The following is a 1,035-nucleotide window of genomic DNA, read 5'->3' on the forward strand; positions in this document are numbered from 1 at the left end:
AAAAAAAAAAGACACCTGTTTGTGTTCCCCATGAAGGTTTTATAAAATTTCTTGTTTTATTTTTAACCTATTGCACCGTTACGGTACTCAACATGACTGCTTAAGCTTAATAAGCCCGGGCTACGCCAGGCTCCACCCACCGTACTGTGCTGCCATCTGCCGACTCGGACCTGAATTTGACGACTTCACGTTCTGATCCCAACGCAGTGCTACTTGCTGGTATTTTAAATTGAACGTTATGTAATCAAATGTTTATGTGACACATGGTGGTGTGATTCGAATTTTAGAGAACAGAAATTATCTCTGCATAGTTTATAGGATGACGACAGCCTTAATGCCTCCATTCCGTTGACCTGCTTAATGTCATGGTGATGGTGCCTACTCCAGGCTTAATGCGTTGGGAAAATAAACACACTACACTATTCTTTAGATGAAAGTACAGTAAAAATCTGTTTAAAATCCAATACAATCATCTTAGTAGTATACATGTAAAGGTATCAAACCGTAGTCAAGGAGTTGAGCCGGCTGCTTAAGCGCGTTGTTAAGCAGGTTAAGGCAGGGACGTGCTGCTCTCTGGCGGTCGGCTCGACAATGACGTCGGCGGCTCTCGGGCCGCGTCAGAGACAGCGCGCTCCGCTGCGTCTGGTCGGCCTGAAGTGCGAGTGAGAGGCCCGCACCGCGGTGTTCAGATGCGGCCACAACAGCCGCGACGCGGTGCGGCCGACCCACACCAGAGAGCGTATAGAATCCCACCGACCTGAAGCGATCACATTTAACGAAATACTGAGAAAATGCGACATTTCCAGGACCAGAGCCTCTGATACAAACCTCTAGAGAAGTGCGTCCTGGAGCCCAAAGGACCTGTTCCAGGAGCGCCACCCCCGCCGTGTGGTGCGGGCGGCGAGTGCTGGTCCAGCGCGTAGGGGGTGCCGGTCACGCTGGCTCAGTCGGTCGCGCCGGCGAGGCACCGAAAAGGCATACTTACCTGGCGCAGGAGTTAACCGTGATCATGAAGGCGGTTCTCCCAGGGCGAGG

This window comes from Frankliniella occidentalis, unplaced genomic scaffold, assembly GCF_000697945.3.
Source record: "Frankliniella occidentalis isolate FOCC.00 unplaced genomic scaffold, Focc_3.1 Scaffold2, whole genome shotgun sequence".
Taxonomy (NCBI): Eukaryota; Metazoa; Arthropoda; class Insecta; order Thysanoptera; family Thripidae; genus Frankliniella; species Frankliniella occidentalis.